This window comes from Pantherophis guttatus, chromosome 4, assembly GCF_059756535.1.
Source record: "Pantherophis guttatus breed Tessera chromosome 4, ASM5975653v1, whole genome shotgun sequence".
In the NCBI taxonomy this organism is placed as follows: Eukaryota; Metazoa; Chordata; class Lepidosauria; order Squamata; family Colubridae; genus Pantherophis; species Pantherophis guttatus.
The window spans coordinates 88,088,714-88,108,949 of NC_142066.1; the positions used below are offsets into that span (position 1 = coordinate 88,088,714).

The 20,236-nt window shown below is 41.5% G+C and overlaps 1 protein-coding gene across 5 annotated transcripts in view; it reads right to left on the bottom strand.

Annotated features, from left to right (window-relative positions):
- ITGA9 (integrin subunit alpha 9) overlaps positions 1–20,236 on the bottom strand; it is a 588,487-nt gene that overhangs the window by 290,445 nt on the left and 277,806 nt on the right. The gene's annotated exons all lie outside the window — the stretch shown is intronic.

The following is a 20,236-nucleotide window of genomic DNA, read 5'->3' on the forward strand; positions in this document are numbered from 1 at the left end:
GACGCCCTGCCACACTGCCAGACCTGCCACCGGAACTGCTGCCCCATTGCCGTTAGCCAAGGATGCCAATGTCCCATTGCTGGTAGCCGAGGAAAATGACGCCCCATCGCTGGACCTGCCGCCTGACCTGCCGCCGGATAGCTGCCACCAGATTGCTGCCTGACCTGCCACCGGATCACTATTAGGTGAGGACGACGATGCTGGATCACCATTAGTCGAGGATGCTGCCACCGGATTGTCATTAGCCAAGGACGCTCCCACCCCATCACTGGACCTGCCACCACCTGACCTGCCGCCAGATCGTCGTTAGCCGAGAACAACAACACTCCATTGCCAGACCTGCTGCCTGACCTGCTGCTGGATTGCCACCGCCCTATCACCACCTGACCTGCCGTCAGACCTGCCACCACATCACCATTAGCTGAGGACATCACCGCCCCATTGCCGTTAGCTGAGGATGACCACGCCCCATCACTGGACCTGCCGCCTGATCGCCATTAGCCGAGGACGATGATGTTCCATCACTGGACCTGCCACCTGACCTGTTGCCAGATCGCCATTAGCCAAGGATGCCGCCACCCCATCACTGGACCTGCCATTGCCTGACCTGCCACCAGATCGCCATTAGCCAAGGATGCTACCACCACATCGCCGGACCTGTTGCCTGACCTGCCCCACCTGTCCTGCCTCTGCCTGACCTGCCACCGGATTGCTGTTAGCCGAGGATGCTGCCGCCCCATCGCCGGACCTCCACCCCATCGCTGCCAGACCCCATCAGAGAGAGGTATGGCTTGGCTTCCAGCGCCAGAGAGGGGGGCAAGGGTTAGGCTTAGGGTTAAGCTTAGGGGTTACTTAGGCTTAGTGCTTGTTTGTTTGTTAAAGGGTTAGGCTTAGGCTTAGTGCCTGATTGTAAAGCGTTAGGGTTAGGGTTAGGGTTAGTGCCGGTTTGTCTTTGTAAAGGGTTAGAGTTAGGCTAAGGCTTAGTGCCTGTTTGTAAAGGTTAGGCTTAAGGTTAGGGTTAGGGAGGAAAAGAATCACCAATGTCCTAAAATTCTCAGCTTGCTATTGTTACCGTAGTTTAGGGTGGGGGTGTAATGAGCTAGTGTGTGTTTATGAACATGGTTTCAGCTACAGTGTTCTGGATTGTTATAAAGGACACATTATTGCTCTTTCTTGCAGAAAAATATCAAAGCAAAAAAGGCTAGCATATAAAATCTCTTTTAAACTGGAAGCCGTGAAATATGCTGAGGAACACGGAAACAAAGCAGCAGAGAAACACTTTGGACCATCTCCAACTGATAAAATGATAAGAGAGTGGAGGAAACAGGTGGATCAGCTGCAAAAAGTAAAGGATAAAAACAAGCAAAACTTTTGTGGGCTTCCTGCAAAGTGGCCACAGTTAGAGGAGGACATGAAAGACTGGATCACATGTCACCGGAACAATGGCTTCACAGTTTCCACAAAAATGATGATATATGAAGCCAAACGCATTGCTGCACAGAAAGGCATTCAGGATTTTATTGGATCACCATCATGGTGCTTCAGATTTATGAGGAGATATGGCATTGCTATGCGCACCAAAACTAAAATTGTGCAAAAAATGCCAAAAGAGTATGAATCTAAGATTCTGTCTTTTCATACTTTTGTGATAGATTCCAGGAAGAAAAATAATTTTGAAATTGGCCAGATTGGGAATATGGATGAAGTCCTGCTAACCTTTAATGTGCCATCCAATAAGACTGCTGATGTGAAAAATGCCAAAAGTATAACTGTGAAAACCTCAGGACATGAGAAAACACATTAGATGGTTGTATTGTCCTGCTGTGCAGATGGCACCAAACTGCCACCAATGTTAATATTCAATAGCCAAAACCTTCCCAAAAGAAGTGATTCCAAGAGGTGTTATTGTGCATGTCCATGAGAAAGGATGGATGGACGAAAATGGAATGAAAGTATGGATTGAAAAAGCGTGGTCCAAATGTCCTGGAGAGCTTCTGAAAAAAACTGCTTTGTTAGTGCTCAACTAGTTTAGAGCACATATTAGTGAAACCACACAGAAGAGATTCAAAGAAGACTCATCTAGCTGTAATTCTTGGGGGGTCTTACCAGTAGTGTAGTGATAATAGAGTGTATATTTACTGATTTATTACTAATTAGTGTTAATGTTTAATTGATTAGTGACATTGTTTATTGACCTTTTATTAACTGATTAATTGCTGTGAATAGAGTGTATATTACATCTATTAATTAGTTTTATTGATCATTGATTAGTTAGTTTTATTGATCAGAGTCACAAATCTACCATGCCAAGAAAAAACAACCAAACAACCAAGCAAAAACCAAACAAAAAGATAGATATCTCTACTAATGGCTCAATTAAAAATAAAGACATCTCTACCAATGTCACAAATGACCCATCCAAATGCTGTCTATGTACAGATCCCTCCAAGGAGAATGAGATTACCATAAAATACTACATGTGCAACACATATTCCCATCAATCTTGCTTGGGATATACCAAAGACATAATCCAATTTCTACAAAAACCCATAAATTTACTTACTCATCTCTGCCCATCATGCAAACCCAAATTAGACCAACTCAGTATCATGTCCAATAAGGTCAACACCATGGAAACACAACTATCATCCTTTAACAAGATAGAAACACGTTTACTATCATCCCTTACCAATATAGAATCATGTTTAATATCTCTTGAAAACAAAAATACAACACAGAAAAGCGAACATTCAGTAAATCAAAACTCTATCTCAATTCAATAACCTCAACCACAAAAGCAACAACAACCACAACAACTTCTACCACAACCAGCCACCTACCCAACAAATGACATTTCTTTACTCATCAAAGATACCATTGAACGAGAACAAAAACATCACAATGCTATTTTTTTTTTGGAATTGAGGACACCAATGAATCTAATGATATTACAAAAATACGCGACATCATCAGCAATTGTCAGACACCATCCATCTCCCCAGAAGAAATAGCTGATATTTCCCGAGATAACCCTGAGTTTAAATATAGTGATGGCTCAGTGGCCCCATATTTCTGCAGAGTAATTTGCAAAAATGAGACCAGCAAAAGGAAGTTCATTCATACCATCAAACTCAGTTGAAAGAAGCAACTCAAACTATAACAAACTTCACTCAAGGCCAGACCTATTTACACTTCAAAGAATCCGCTCCTGTAAACTACATGCTGAACTCAAAACACACCAAAACTGGGAAGAAATGGACACTGATTACCATGCCAACTGTATTAATAGTAAGAACAGCGGTCCGCACCCCAATAACCACCACCCCAACAACCAAAACTAGGCATGCATGCCCCTAACTTTCTCAAAATTCACCACCACAGATCTTAAGTGCAAACTACTTAATTCACGAAGTCTCATAAACAAAATACCAGAATTCTTCCTTCTACCAAATACGACTATCTTCGACATTATATTTGTATGCGAGACGTGGCTGAATAAATCACTACCAGACTCAATTACCATAGCAAGAGACTATCACATGTACAGGTCCGACCATGAAATTCGCAGAGCGGGTGGTGTTGCTATCTTCTATAAAAAAATCCCTAAATCTAAAAAATATTCAAGTTACACAGGAGTTAGCTCTTCCTGAGACCATCATATACGACCTTTCCCTAAACACCACAATTCGCTTCATACTCTGTTACAGAGCCCCTGATGTCGACCTTGTACATGCAAACAAACTAACATCACTACTAACATGGGCAGCCTCCTGCCCACACCCTCTTATCTTTCTTGGTGACCTAAATCTAACTCTTATTAATTGGACCCTAAACAAATGTACAACTGAACCCATACATTCAACCCTGTACAATGCTGTAACTAATCTGGGACTAGATCAACTAGTAACTAATAACATTAGACTCAAGAAGTACCTTGATCTCATCTTCTGCAGCAGTTTAAATTCAATTTATGGACTACAAATAAAAGAACCCTTTTCCAACAGTGACCACAGCATGATAGACTTTTATCTCAACTTACGTCCTCACATAGACAATCATAATGACGGAATCCCAAAGTATAACTTTAGAAAAGTCAACTAGTTGTTATACATGAATTCCAATCGTGCCTTCTATAATTTTGTAAACGCCAAAATTAAAGACTCAAAAACCATTTCACCTCTAAAAGGGCCAAATGGTGAAGATTGTAACAATGATGCCATTAAAGCTAATCTCTTCAACACTTTTTTCAGTTCAATCTTTGTCAACAGCAATGGCATCTTCCCCTCATTTTCCTAGTCGTACCTCATCTAATTGCAAAGATCTAATCCACATTGATTTTACTGAAGATACCGTCATAAGGGCACTACACAAACTAAAGCCATCTCTATCTATTGGTCCTGATGGAATATGTGCCTTCTTTCTTAAAAAGCTTTCCTCTGCCATAGCTGAACCTCTAAGCACCATCTATGAAGTATCTTTTAGAATGAGCTCCTTGCCTGACATATGGTCATTAGCAACAGTCATACCTATCTTCAAAAAAAGTGACCCCGGCCTTGTTAAGAATTATAGACCAATCTCTCTTTGTTCTGTCATGTGCAAAGTCATGGAATCCATCATAAACCAGTCCATCACCCTCCACTTAGCGACAAATAACCTACTCTCTGATAAACAATTTGGTTTCAGGAAAAATTTGTCATGTAATCTGCAACTCATACACTGCAAAAACATCTAGACCTCTCAACTCGACCAGGCCAAAGCAATAGATGCAATTAACATAGACTTCTGTAAAGCCTTTGATTCAATAGTGCACGACAAACTACTTCTGAAACTAAAATCTTATGGCCCCCTGCATAATTGGTTAGCTGCATTCCTGTCAAACAGGCAACAAGTGGTCAAAATGGGCAGTGCCCTATCAAATCCTGCACCTGTTAACAGCGGTGTTCCCCAAGGTAGCATTCTAGGTCCAACACTCTTTCTGTTTTATATCAACAATCTTTGTGATCAAATTATAAGCAGTTGTGTCCTCTTTGCCGATGATGTTAAACTATTCAACACCACAGACAACTCTACTACCCTTCAAAATGACCTAAACTATGTATCTGAATGGTCAAACAATTGGCAACTTCAAATCTCTGCTAACAAATTCTCAGTCCTGCACATTGGCAATAGAAATAAAAACATCAAATATTTGCTGCCTGGAAATGATCTAAAAGTTGACGCACACTCTGTCAAGGACATAGGAGTACTCACCTCAAAAGATCTAAGTCCCAGAGCTCACTGTAACATCATTTCAAAAAAGGCATTAAGAGTTGTCAATCTCATTTTACCAAGTTTTCTCTCTGGTAACACTATACTTAAAACTAGGGCATATAAAACCTTTGTCAGACCTATATTTGAATACTGTTCACCTGCCTGGAATCTTCATTGTATTTCAGACATCAATACATTAGAGAGGGTCCAGAGATGTTTTACTAGAACAGTACTCAAATCTTCTGCTCGAAATAAAATTCCCTATACCACCAGGCTTGAAATACTGGATAGCCTCGAACTACGCCGTCTATGTTCCAACCTATGCTTAGTTCGTAAGATTATTTACCAAAAAGTCCTACCAGTAAATGAATACTTTAATTTCAACCATATAACACAAGGGCTATTAATAGATTCAAACTCAATGTAATAACGGGCCTAGTAGCTCAGCAGACTAAAAGCATTGTGATTAACACCAGCTGTCTGCAATTACTGTAAGTTCGAATCTCACCAGGCTCAAGGTTGACTCAGCCTTCCATCCTTTCTAAGGTAGGTTAAATGAGGACCCAGTTTGTGGGGGCAATAAGCTGACTTTGTATAAATATACAAAAGTATGAAGGCTATTGCTTAACACATTGTAAGCTGCCCTGCGTCTCCGGAGAAGAGCGGCATATAAATCAAATTAAAAAAAAAAATTGCTCTTATCTTGTTTGTAGGAAATATGACTTCTGCAATAGAGTAGTAAATGTCTGGAACACACTACCTGATCCTGTTGTTAGTCTCTCTAATCCCCATACCTTTTACCTTAAACTGTCTACCATGGACCTTTCATGTTTCTTGAGATCCCTAAGGGGGCGTGCATAAGCGCACCAGCATGCCTACCATCCCTATCTTACTGCCCCCATTTATATGTAATAATTCTATGTGTTTATGGCTATGTTTTACCTATTTATACCTTTTATTTATGCCATGTTTTTTCATGTGTCCATGTCTATGTCTATACTGTTACTTGTTTCCTTGTACTTGTTGTCAAACAAACAAATAAATAAATGTATATATCTGGCTAGTTTTCAATGACAGCTGGTGGAAAACAGAGGATTAGCGCCCACCACCCCCACCACCAAAAAAAGGTACTAGCCCTGTTTAGGCACTGTTAGAAAGTTTATTAAGGAGAAAGAATGAGGCCTTTGGTTATACTTTGCTCCCATTTTTCTTCAACCCTCCCATGATCAGGAAATCTGAATGGAAGTTTTTTCAAGTAACTATGTAAACAGAGCACATGTCATCATGTCTCACACTGGGTCCTCAGTTTGGCATTCTGCTATGAATTTCTCTCTTACAGCTGTTAATGCCTAGTTGCTAAACAATTTAATCATTTATGAAATCTAAATATTTCATAATGCTTGCTGCTTAGAAAACAATGATAAGGTTACGTAAAGGTTGAAGATTTGGATCACCCCTAGAGAGTGAAAAAGTTAGCCTCACACTCTCATCACTATATCAGTATGCTATTTGAAATTTCTGTGTGTAATAAAAATACCTACTGTATATAGAGTTTACTCCTATTTTGCTAAGGGAAAAATGTAGAAGTGAATTTGAATGTTTATACCCACAAAACTACAGCAAGAAAATAAAGCAAAGCCTTACTTCTTTACAAAACAACAGATTTCAGGAAATCTAGCAATATAACAACATTTCTGAAGGGGCTCCATTTCTAAAAGAAATGGAGCAATTACAATCAATCAGAATGACTCCTGGATTTTCTGGGTATATTTATTTCTGATATAATTCCAGATAAACTGTTCACAAATTTATGAATTACAAAAACAGACAATAGCAACATATGAAGATGCTCAGGAAGCAATTTCTAATGCAACCAATGGACTTAATATTGTTTGTTTAGGAATGGATAAATGTAATGAATCCCCAAATGATGTGATGATCTGCAGCTGTCTATTAGTACAATAAAGTATATATCTTGCCTTTTCAGATAATAATTCTCATTAATGGCTTATAAAGCAATACAAACACTTGTAAATAAAATATAATAAATATTAATCAGAGATTTATTGGATCCTTCAAAGAAGATACTCAGTAGATGACTGGAGGGGAAAAGTCTGGATGGGCAAGCCTCCTTGTCAGGGTTCCAAGTTACACCCCAAATAAAAAAAGACTCCGAGGCTAGTAGTTCCTCGAAGATGTTATTAGAGATGTCTATTGGCACATCTGGGAAAACCCAAATCTGAAAGCTTTCAGGTTTTCCCCACCCAAAAGAAAGTCCAAATCCCTTCCCCTGCACCCACATGTCCATCACATAGTCCAATCGATGCACCGTTCCAACTGGAGATGCCTCCTAGTCACGCCACTCCAGGTACAGGCTGAATGTCCTTGACTTCCAGAGAAAGGAATTTTATTATGGCTAGATATCTCCACCACTCCATGCAATCCCCCCTCCCAGTTTCCCAAAGCACTAAATGTGGCAGCCCTGAAGATCCAAAGGAAAAGATGGCCTCTAAGGCTGACACTCCTTCCCTCTCCAGATATTGTCATACTTGGCTCTATATTTGTAAATCATACCCCTACTTCAAAGGCGTGACATTGTTCCCAAATCAGAACATGCAGCCTGCCTTTCTTTCTTTCTTTCTTTCTTTCTTTCTTTCTTTCTTTCTTTCTTTCTTTCTTTCTTTCTTTCTTCTTCCTTCCTTTCTCTTTTGTTTCTTTCTCCGTCTCTTTTTCTCTTTCTCTCTCTCTCTTTCTAGAGAACCTATGCCTTCAGCCAATGTTGTGATAAAACTTAATAAATGCTAGATTTAAACTTCTTGAGTCACTTTGTAGGGGAGATGGGCAACATAATATACAAACAAATAAATAAATCTGGAGATGGACAGCTAAATAAATAAACAAATAATACAAATTAGCTTGTCTGAAGAAAAAGAACAGTAGTTGAGTATCAAATGCACACAGGTCCTTAAGGCTAAAGGATTGCAATATCTCACTAACCCAAGATAATATTTCTGAACATGATCTGAGTAGGCCTTAGACCAGAGGTGTCCAACTCAAGGCCTGCAGGCTGGATAGGTGCTTAGATTTGGCCAGTGGTGGGTTTCACATTTTTTTACTACCGGTTCTGTGGGTGTGGCTTGGTGGGCGTGGCATGGCTTGGTGGGTGTGGCTTGGTGGGCATGGCAGGGAAGGATACTGTAAAATCTCCATTCCCTCCCCACTCCAGGGGAAGGTTTGTTATGTTAAAAAGGATCAAGCCAAACAACTACATATAATTAGAATCAGAATATATGTTTTATTTTATTTCTAAACTAATAAGTCTATCCTTTTTCTTTCTATGTACATTACATCACTTGAACACATCCGAGAGTGGAGAGCAAAGAGAATAAGAATACCTTTTATATCAGATGGGAGGGGAAAGTAGAACATTGCATTATGCATTAAATAGAACATGTTATATTGATGATGTTTATTCCAGATTAAAACACTCTGGTATTTCATCTCAACAATACCCCTTCTAATACAAGATTGGTTTAATTGAAATAATTACAAGTACTGTAACTATAATACACTATTTATATATTTACACAGTCTCTTTGTTAAATAAATATGCTGATTTGATGGGAGTGGGTTAGTTAATATATCTGCTGTTTGTTCTTTCATTTTACAATGTACCGCCTTTATAAATCCCATTTCTGATAACTGTCTCACGTTTATATTTAATGTCTATATGTCTGGATCTTTGACCAATTGCGTCAGCTTTAGATATGTCAATGGTGGCTTTGTTGTCCTCCCGTATGATTATTGGATATGCAGGCTCTTTCCAAATGCCTATCATTAAATCATCGAACCATGTTAGGATATGGTTTGAGCCTAACAAGTTGTCCAGGCAATATATGTGTTCTGTGACTTTAATATGAATATGTATTGTGTGACTTTAAAGTTTTACTGCTGATTCATTGTAATGCTGAGTCATGCTGTAATTAGTTGTGAACGTATTTAAGAAAGGTACTGTAACGTATTCAGTTGATGATAAGCTACCATAGTGTGTGGAGTTGCGATCATTGTGCTATCATCGTTGGATGGATTTGCTACCATCGTGGTTTGTGAACCAGAGTGAGTTTGTTATTCTAACCAACTACTGTTTGTGTGGTAAGAAGATTTTGTATCACTAGACTGATTTAACTGGCAAAGACTTGGATTGATTTAAAGACTATGGGATTGTTTTTTCACTATAAAGTAAACTTTTGATTAAAAAGTTTGCACATCTCTTATTCATTGCTCTCAGCAACGTTTCTCTGTGCTCTACACTCTGCTGGTTGGTAACACAACAATATCCTTAACATTGGTTATGGGCCCAGAGCCAACCAGAATTAACTAGGATTGTTAAAAGCTAAACTGAGAGTTAATGTGAATAGTACAAACTGTTTGTGATATACAATCCAAGTGAAGATGGCACTAGAACAAGCAGCAATTTTTTCCATGATGACCCGGCTGGATGGAACAAACTATGTATCCTGGTCTGCAAAATGTAGTCTACTTCTGCATAGAGAAGGACTGTGGGATATAGTTAATAATCCACCGGATGTAACAGCATGGGATCCTGCTGATGAGGAAGATGCGAAGAAAATAACCAGGTTTAATAGAGACAATGAACGAGCTCTTTGCATTATTGGACTAACACTGGGTGACCAGCAGCTTGTCCATATTCGTGGCGAAGAGTCTGCTGCTAGGTGTTGGACCAAGTTGAAGAGACTATATGTTCGTGACTCTGTGGGTGCTCATATTTATCTCACACGGAGATTATTTAAACAACATCTTCTTAAAGGTGGAGATATGATGGCTCATTTGGAATCCATGACCAGAATTTTCCAGGAGCTGCATGAAAAGGAACTTGTTTTCTCAGAACTACAACAAGTTTATATAATTCTTTCTTTTTTGGATGATAGTTATGACGACTATGTTTCTTTGTTAGAGGTTTTGTCCAGAGATGAACTGACATTGGCTGGAATAATCGGTAGGTTATTGGAAGAATCCAAAAGAAGACATGAAAGGGATCAGTTGAGAATGCAACAACCAAAAGAAGAAAAAATGTACTCAACTGCCTATTTTGTAAAACGTTGTTTTGCATGTGGGGCTAAAGGGCATATAGCTAAGTATTGTAAGAATAAGAAAATGTCTGTTAGGGACAATACTAGACCCAAGAAGGGTTGTAATTTAGCTATATCCAGTTCAACTACTGATGTTAACCAGGATTGTTGGGTTGTTGACAGTGGTGCTTCTCAATCTATTTCTAGAAATAGAAAATTTTTTGTTAAAATGGAGAAGAGTAACCAACATGTTAAACTAGCAAATGGCTGGAAGGTTAAGGTAGCTGGAGAGGGTGTTGCTCGTTGGTCATTTAGTAATGAACCATTGCCTATGTTATATATTCCTGGGTTAAAATTCAATTTATTATCTGTTAAATCATTATTGCAATTTGGGTTTACAGTAACATTTAAAAATGATAAGAGTTTTATTGAGAAAGATGGCAAGGTTGTTACTGCAAGTTTAGAAAATGATTTATTTATTTTAAGGGATAACCCAGTATTGGTGGCTAAGTCTAAGTCTGTTTATAAGAATGTTAAACCACATATTCATCTGTTACACCGGAGACTTGGGCATTTAAATTTCAGGACATTAAAGAAAACAGTTCAGTTATCTGAAGGGATAAAACTACAAGCATGTAGTAAATATCTGAATTGCAATGCCTGTAGTCAGCAAAAAAGTAGGGTAACACCAGCAAACTGTGTTAATGGTTTTAAAACCAAAAAGCCATTAGAGGTAGTGTTTGTAGATTTAATTGGACCAAAAAAACCCAGCATAGGAGGTGCCTGCTATATTCTAAGCATAGTAGACCATTATTCAAGATACGGATTCTGTTATCTTATAAAAACAAACATTCCAATATATTAACTACATTTTATTATTTATTATTTTGTTTAAATTTGTATACCGCCCTTCTCCCAAAGGACTCAGGGCAGTGAACAGCCAAAATTAAAATACATACAATATAAAATTTAAAATAATTTAAAACAGAATTAAATCAAATTGGCTTCCCAAAAATTAAAACCCATTACCCTTAAAATAACCCATTAAAATTTTAAGCCAGCCCAGTTTGCTGAAATAGGAAGGTCTTCAAAGCTCGACGGAAGGTACAGAGGTCCGGGATCAGTCGTATTCCTGGGGGTAGCTCGTTCCAGAGGGTGAGTGCCCCCACAGAGAAGACTCTCCCCCTGGGGGTCGTCAGTTGACATTGCTTGACTGACGGCACCATGAGGAGGCCCTCTCTGTGGGAGCGAATTGGCTGGTGGGAAATTATCAGTGGCAGAAGGTGGTAAATAACCCGTAAATAACCGGGCCCTAAGCCATGGAGCGCTTTAAAGGTGAGAACCAATACCTTGAAGCGCACCCGGAAGACCACCGGAAGCCAGTGCAGCTCACGCAGGCAAGGTGTCACATGGGAGCACCATGTCGCCCCCATAATTACCCGCGCGGCCGCATTCTGGACCAGCTGAAGCTTCTGAGTGGTCTTCAAGGGGAGCCCCATGTAGAGAGCATTGCAGTAGTCCAGGCGAGAGGTGACGAGGGCGTGAGTGACCATGCATAGGGAGTCCCGATCCAGAAAGGGATGTTTTGTGGAAAGGAAACAGAAATGTAAAGTTAAATGCTTAGTGACTGATAATGGTACAGAATTTACCAACCAAAGATTGGAAAAGTTTTTGCAGGATGCAAGGATCCAGCATAAACGGTCAGCGCCATACAGACCACAACTCAATTTGTATATCGAAAGAAGAGGTCAAACATTACAAGCTATGACTAGAACTATGTTGGCAGATTCTGGTTTGCCTGAAAAATTATGGGGTGAGGCTGTTATGTGTGCTAACCATGTGTTAAACAATGTGGTTCATGCCTCTACGGGTGAAATACCATTCACCTTATGGCCTGGGAAGAAACCAAATCTTAGTTACTTACACACATTTGGAGCCACAGCTTGGGTACATATTCCATCTAGTTTAAGGAGAAAGGATCAACAGAGAGCCAGAAAAATGTTTTTCGTTGGCTATGAATCAAATCATAGGTCTTTTAGATTTTGGGCACAGGGAACTACTAGTGTTTACTGTAGTGCAAGTGCTAAATTTCTAGAGCACGTAGGATGGGATAAACTAGAGAGTGCAGATTATAGATACGATAATAATACTGTTAGTGTAGAGCATCATATTCCTGATGATATTCCTGAGGATTTAGATGATGTAAAATCCTCTATCAAGGATGAAGAACAGGAAGTAGATTTAGAGGAGGTAGTTTTAGGGGAGGAGTCAGATGAACCATCTGCAGTAAGTCCTGTATTATCTAGGAGATCTACTAGAGAAAGGCATCCACCTGATCGATATAAAGCAACCATAGTTTGCCAGGTTAATATAGAACCTTCAAGTTATGAGGATATCAAGCTTTATCCAGAAAAGGAGCAGAATGCTTGGAAGGAGGCAATGAATAAGGAAATTAATTCTTTAACTAAGTTAGGTGTTTATGAAACTGTGAAATTGCCACTTGGTGCAAAATTAATAGGTTGTAGATGGGTGTACAAAATTAAGAAAAGCATAGATGGGACAGTAACCCATAAAGCTCGCCTTGTAGCTCAAGGTTTTTCTCAGACGGAACAGGATTTCGATGAAGCTTTTGCACCTAGTTTACGTGCTAGTACTTTAAGAACAATGCTAGTATGGGCGGCTAAGTATAAATATATTATTAACCATATAGATGTAAGACAGCATACTTGCATGCTCCATTGAGACACACCATCTATATGAGGAAGCCTTTAGGAGTTGAAACACAAAACCACACTGATTGTTGGAAATTAAATAAAAGCCTGTATGGTTTGAGACAATCAGGGTTTGAGTGGAACCAATGTATAGTTAAAGAGCTGAATAAGATCGGTTTTCATGAAGGTGTAGCGGATAAGTGTCTCTTTATAAGAGAAAATAATGGTGTAGTATCCTTTTTGTTATTGTTTACAGATGATATAACCATAATAACTAAAACTGACAAGGAAGCCATAGATATTGTTTAACAGTTACAAACCAAATTTAAGATCAGAAATTTAGGAAATATTAGGCATTATTTGGGTCTAGATATCAATCAAACAGCTAGAGGTTATAAAATATCTCAATCTAGCAAAATAAGCCAAATGTTGAAACATTATGGCATGGAGCTATGTAAGCCAGCTAAAATGCCTATGGCACAGGATTTTCAACAAGGAGAAATCCAAAGTCGTAAATTTAGTAAGGAGATCTACCAGTCTCTTATAGGTAGTCTATCTTATATAAGCAATTGGTCAAGACCTGATATTTCATTTGGAGTAAACCAATTAGCGAGATATAATGCAGAGCCAACTGATAGGCATTGACAGGCCGCAAAGCGTATATTAAGATACCTGAAAATGACGATGCATTATGCATTGTATCTAGAACCTAGCAATGATTTAGTATTGAGAGCATATGCTGATGCCAGTTTTGCTACTGATTTGATCACCAGAAAGTCCACATCGGGTATAGCTATCATGTTAGACAATTGTTTGATTGGCTGAAAATCAATTCGTCAAAAATATATTAGTCTATCTACTATGGAGGCAGAATTCTCATGTTTGTCACTAGTTTGTATTAGTGGTTGGTAACACAACAACAATATCCTTAACAAACCATATTAAATTGTTTGCCGCTTTCGACAAACATACGAACTTTGCCTCTGTAGTTGATCTTGATACAAGCTTCCTGTGTACCAATGTATTGGGCTTTTATTTAAATGTATGACATAACCTGAGGTGCTTTTTCTCATTTTATTGTCACTAGCCCAATCCGCACTTGCATAACATGAAAGTATTGGTGACTTGGATATGTTTGGGGTGAGTGTTAATGTGGCGTTCACTGTACGTTTCAGATACTTTAGCAGTCTTTTAACAGCTTTCCAGTGATATACCTTCGGGTTATTTACATGTCTAGATAATAAGTTGACAGGAAGAGATATATCGTGTCTGGTCCAATTAGCTATAAAGAGCAATGAACCGACTGTTGATCAATATAGTGTATTTTCATTAAAAGTTTCACCATCATTATACATATTTCTTATAAAATCAGCCTGCATAGGTGTTTCAGATGGTTTAGTGTTGGTCATGTTGCATTTCAATAACAATTCTAAAAAAATTTCTTTTTGGGATAGTATGAAACCATTCTCAGTTTTGGTAATTTGAACTCCCAAGTATTTATCAACCTTTCCCAATGATTTTAGTGAAAAATGTTCATTGAGTTTTTGAGCAAATTGATCACACTTGGATTTACTTTTACCAATGTACAAAATATCATCAACATATTTGGCTGATGTTATGCAATGCCAGGTCCATTGTTAATAAAGCCCCCCTCATTCACGATCTTATTCAGGAGGGGGAGGGAGACCTAGTGGGCATTACGGAGACCTGGTTGGGCCAGGAGGGGGGAGTTCCCCTCGTGGATATATGCCCACCATGCTTCCGTGCATTTCATCAGCCGAGGGCTCAGGGCAGGGGCGGGGGTGTGTGTGTGTGGCAGTTATTATAAAGGAAGGTCTGGATCCAAGGGAGACCACTGTTCCACAGATAGCCGGATGTGAGTCCCTCTTTGTGAAGTGGGGTCGTGGAGTACAGATGGGCTTGTTGGTCACGTACCTGGCTCCCTGCCACATAGCAACGGCCCTGCCTGAGCTGCTTAATGTTATAGCCGAAGTGGTGGTTGATACTCCCAGACTTGTTTTCATGGGGGATTTCAACCTGCCATCTATCGGTGAAACGTCTGAGGTGGCTCGAAAGTTCATGGCTTCCATGATGGCCATGGACCTTTCTCAGTTAATTCATGACCCCACTCACACAGGTGGACACACTCTGGACTTAGTTTTTGTCTCTGGTCAGTGGTTGAGTGGCCTTGATATAGGGGATATAGCCATCGAACCCTTGCCATGGTCTGACCACTCGCTCCTTCGACTGGACTAACCGCTGCACTCCGCTGCAGGGAGGCGGGACTGACCAGGTGGTTCTGTCCCAGGCACCTGATGGACCCGGAGAGGTTCCAGATGGAGCTTGGGCCATTTCCTGAGACTCTGACTCATGACTCGGCTGAAGACCTGGTGGCCACCTGGGACAGTGCGGCCGCCGGGGCCTTGGACCGTGTCGTGCCTTTGCGACCTCTGACCCGGCACCGAACTCACCTAGCTTCTTGGTTCTCCGAGGAGTGAGGGAGATGAAGCACCGGAAAAGACGCCTGGAGAGTAGTTGGAGGACCAGCCGCTCCGAATCCGACCGAACACGGGTGAGGTCTCATATTAAGACCTACCTAGTGGCGATAAAAGCGGCGAAATCTAGCTATTTTGCCGCTCTTATCGCGTCATCAGATAATCGCCCGGCTGCCCTGTTTAGAGTGACCCGCTCCCTTCTCCATCTGGAAGTGCGGGATGACCCCTTGCAGGGCCGAGCCAAGGATTTTGTGCAGTATCTGTATGACAAAATCGCTCAGATTCAGGAAGGGCTGGCCTCTGACTGGGTATGTCCAGACGGGATGACTGAGGCAGGTCTTGAGAGCCTTATCTGGGAGGAGTTCGATCCTGTGGCTCCCGAGGACATGGACAGGATCCTGGGATGGCTGAACGCGACCACATGTTTATTGGACCCGTGTCCCTCCTGTTTGGTGCTGGCTTCCCGGGAGGTTACACGAGGCTGGCTCCAGAGGATTGTTAACGCTTCTCTGAGTGAGGGGGTCCTGCTGGCCGCTTTGAAAGAAGCGGTGGTGAGGCCCCTCCTCAAGAAGCCATCCCTGGATCCGGCTGTTTTGGTTAACTATCGTCCAGTCTCCAACCTTCGCTTCGTTGCGAAGGTTGTTGAGAATGTGGTGACGCAGCAGCTTCCCCGGTACCTGGATGAAGCTGTCTATCTAGACCCGCTCCAGTCCGGCTTCTGGCCTGGGCACAGCACGGAAACGGCATTGGTCGCATTGGTGGATGATCTCTGGAGGGCTTGGGAAAGGGGTTGCTCCTCTATCCTGGTCCTGTTAGACCTCTCAGCGGCTTTTAATACCATCGACTATGGTATCATGTTGCACCGGTTGGAGGGGCTGGGGGGCACCGTTCTGCAGTGGTTCTCCTCCTACCTCTCTGACCGGTCGCAATCTGTGTTGATAGGGGGGCAGCGGTCGACCCTGAGGCACCTTGCTTGTGGGGTGCCACAAAGGTCGGTCCTCTGGCCCCTTCTGTTCAACATTTATGTAAAGCTGCTGGGTGAGATCATCCGTGGCTTCGGGGTGGAGTTCCATCAGTACGCTGATGACACCCAGCTGTACATCTCCACCCCAGGCCACCCCAACGATGCCCTTGATGTGATGTCCCAGTGCCTGGAGATGGGGAGGAACAGGCTCTGACTCAACCCTTCCAAGACCGAGTGGCTGTGGCTTCCGGCGTCCCGATATAGCCAGCTGGCACCATCGCTGGCTATTGGGGGCGAATCACTCGCCCCCACAGAAAGGGCTCGTAATTTGGGCGTCCTCCTGGATGCACGGCTGTCTTTAGAAGATCATTTGATGGCCGTGGCCAGGGGGGCTTTTTATCAGGTTCGTCTGATACGCCAGTTGCACCCCTTTCTAGATCGGGACTCCCTACGCACGGTCACTCAGGCACTCGTCACCTCCCGCCTGGACTACTGCAACACTCTCTACATGGGGCTCCCCCTGGGGTGCACCCGGAGGCTCCAGCTGGTCCAGAATGCAGCCGCGCAGGGGATTATGGGAGCGATGGGGCGCTCCCATGTGACACCTCTCCTGCGCGAGCTGCACTGGCTCCCGGTGGTCTTCCAGGTGCGCTTCAAGGTATTGGTGACCACCTTTAAAGCGCTCCATGGCTTAGGGCCGGGGTATTTACGAGACCGCCTTCTGCCACCAATAGGGCGGTATATAAATGGAAACAAATAAATAAAATAAATAAATAAATATACTAATACTTTTTCATAGGAATCTTGATCTCTCCTGACAAATACACATTTGTCAGCTAATGTGGCGGTGAAACCTATCAGCCTAAGTGTTTTAGAAAGACAAATCATACCAACGCTTACCCAATTGTCGCAGACCATAGAGACTTTTCTTTAATAGCCATGTTTTGCCGTCATCTTGGTCAATTCCTGGTGATGCTCTGACATAAATTTCTTTATCTAGTTGTGTGCGTAAATACGCTGTCTGTACATCAAATTGAAATACATGTTCGTTTAGAATTGATGCAATGACTAGTGCGGTTTTTACACTTTCTGACCTGACTGTAGGAGAATAGGTATCTGTGTAATCATCTGGAAATCTTTGAGAAAATCCTTGTGCTACAAGTCTTGCCTTATATAAATTTTTATCTTCTAAATGTTTTACCTTGAATATCCATCTTGTTCCAATTGTTTTTTTTTTGTGTGTGTGTTTGGGAACTCTAGCTGGTGTATATACTTTTAGTGCTCTTATACTATCCATCTCTTTTTGCATGGCATTTTTCCACTTTATTTGTTCCTCCTCGGGAAGAGCCAAAATGTCCTCATAGTTTTTTGGCGTAGTGACATTGCAATTAATAGTCCTTTAAGATTTTAGGTGTGTTCCCTTTGTTTGATCTAGATGATCTTCTGATGTTTTTGTCTGCGTTATTATTATTTTCAGACGATTCGTTGGGGTACTGTTCCTCAATGTCTCGTGTATCAATGATGTGGTGGTCTTCTTTCCAATTCTTAATTGCTATTTTATGTTTGATTGATTTGTTGTTGTGTATGTGAGGTTTTGATTGTGTTTGATTATCTTTATATGTGTGTTTATCTATTATGATTTCGTTTGAATGTATTTTGCTCCAATTTGCATTTTCATCAAAATTCGCCAATCCTGAAATTATTATTTTATGATTGTTGTCCATAAATCTATATGCTTTGGTTTTGGACTCATAACCTGTGAATCTTAGCCTTTTTGAAATTTTGTCCTCCTTTCTTCTAAATTGTTTGGGAATATGTACATTGGCCATTACCCCAAAAATGTGAAGGTGAGATAATTTGGGTTTGCAGTTATACATGATATCATATGGTGTTATTTGAATTACGCTAGACCATATCTATTCAATGTATAATTTGAATATAGAACGGCCTCTCCCCAATATGAAAAACTTAATCGTGCGTCTTCCAACACACACCTAACCATAGTCTGTAAAACACCGTTTCTGCGTTCAACAACCCCATTTCGATATGGTGAAAACGGTGAAGTTTTGTAATGTATCAAACCATTTTTGATAATCCAATTACTAAATTCTTTGCACATGAATTCAGAACCCCTGTCTGTCATTATTTGTTTGACTTTGATATTATGTTGAGTTTCAACTCTCTTATAAAATTCTTTGAATTTTGCAAATGTTTCACTTTTGTGTTTCAGAGTGTACACGAAACCATACCTACTATGGTCATCAACAATCGAAAGGAAGAAACGTTTGTTGCCAATTGAAGACTTCAATGGACCTACTATATCCATGTGCACCATCTGAAAAATGTGTGTGGTGCTTCTTATAGATTTCTTTGGTCGGGGTCTGTTTTTTAATTTTGAGCTTTTACAAATAGAACACTCTAGATAATTATCACAGTTGTTTACTTTAAAACCTTTAGAACAGTTTAACTTCTTTTTTATAATCAGGAAACCTATGTGTCCCAATCTTTGGTGTAATAGGTGGGCGCAATTATCATGTATAGGTTTATTATTTATTTATTATTTATTTATTATTGCGATTTATATGCCGCCTTTCTCCCAAGGGACTCAAGGTGGCTTACAAAATGACAATTTCCGATACAACTCACAATAAAATAAAATTAAAATCAACACCCCAATTAAAACAGTTTAAAATTATAACAGTGTAAATCCAAACGGATCAGTTGAGTTGACAGAAGAGCCACGTCTTCAGCTCGCGATGGAAGGAAAGGAGGTCGGGGGCTGTCCTGAGCTCGGTGGGCAATCCATTCCACAGGGTCGGGGCTCCCATAGAGAACGCTCTCCTCCTGGGGGCCGTCAGCCGACATTGTTTGGCCGACAGCACCCTGAGGAGGCCCACTCTGTGAGAGCGCATGGGACGATGGGAGAGCAGCAGGAGATGGTCCTGCAAGTACCCTGGGCCTAAGCCATGAAGGGCTTTATAGGTAAGCACCAGCACCTTGAAACAAATCCAGAAAGCCACCGGCAGCCAGTGCAGCTCATGCAGGAGAGGTGTTACACGGGAGTATCGAGAAGCCCCCGTAATTACCCGTGCAGCTGAATTCTGGACTAGCTGGAGCCTCCGGATACATCCCAAAGGCGGCCCCATGTAGAGGGTGTTACAGTAGTCCAACCTAGAGGTAATGAGGGCGTGAATGACCGTGGCGAGGGCATCCCGGTCTAGAAAAGGGCGCAACTGGCACACAAGACGCACCTGTGCAAAGGCCCCCCTGGTTACGGCCGTCAGATGATCATCCAAGGACAGCCGAGAATCCAGGAGGACACCCAAGTTGCGGACCCTATTGGAGGGAGTAAGGATCTCTCCCCCGATCACTAAAGATGGAAACTCCAGATCCCGGGATGCCGGCATCCACAGCCACTCAGTCTTGGAAGGGTTGAGTCTGAGTCTGTTCCTCCCCATCCAAACCCACACCACTTCCAGGCAGTGGGACATCACAGAAAGGGCATCCCTAAGGGGTGGAGATGTAAAGGTATCATCAATATGATACCTCACCCCAAAACCACGAATGATCTCACCCAGCGGTTTCATGTAGATGTTAAAGAGCAGAAGGGAGAGAACCGATCCCTTAGGCACCCCACAGGTGAGGTGCCTCTGGGAGGATCCCTGACCCCCCGCCCAAACAGACTGCAAGCAATCAGAGAGGTAGGAGGAGAACCACTGTAAAACA